The following is a 299-nucleotide window of genomic DNA, read 5'->3' on the forward strand; positions in this document are numbered from 1 at the left end:
ATTCCTAAAAAATAATGACTACTATATTGAAACAGTCCTACAATCAACCTCAATAGAGGAGAGAAGACAGGGAAAGCATACATTTAATGTGTAAAAGGAAAAGATCTGTCACTCTACAATTGTATATCCAGTTGGACTTTCCATCAAGAGTGAGGTCAAAATAGACATTTTCAGTCAAATGCAGAGAAAGTAGCACTCACAGATCTTACTGAATGAAGTGCTACCAGAAGCACTTCAACAAAATAAAGTTTAACTCAGAAGAAAATGCTGAGTATAAAATACAATAACAAGCAAATAAG

Source organism: Bison bison, unplaced genomic scaffold (genome assembly GCF_000754665.1).
Source record: "Bison bison bison isolate TAMUID 2011002044 unplaced genomic scaffold, Bison_UMD1.0 scf7180017864020, whole genome shotgun sequence".
NCBI classification, from domain to species: domain Eukaryota; kingdom Metazoa; phylum Chordata; class Mammalia; order Artiodactyla; family Bovidae; genus Bison; species Bison bison.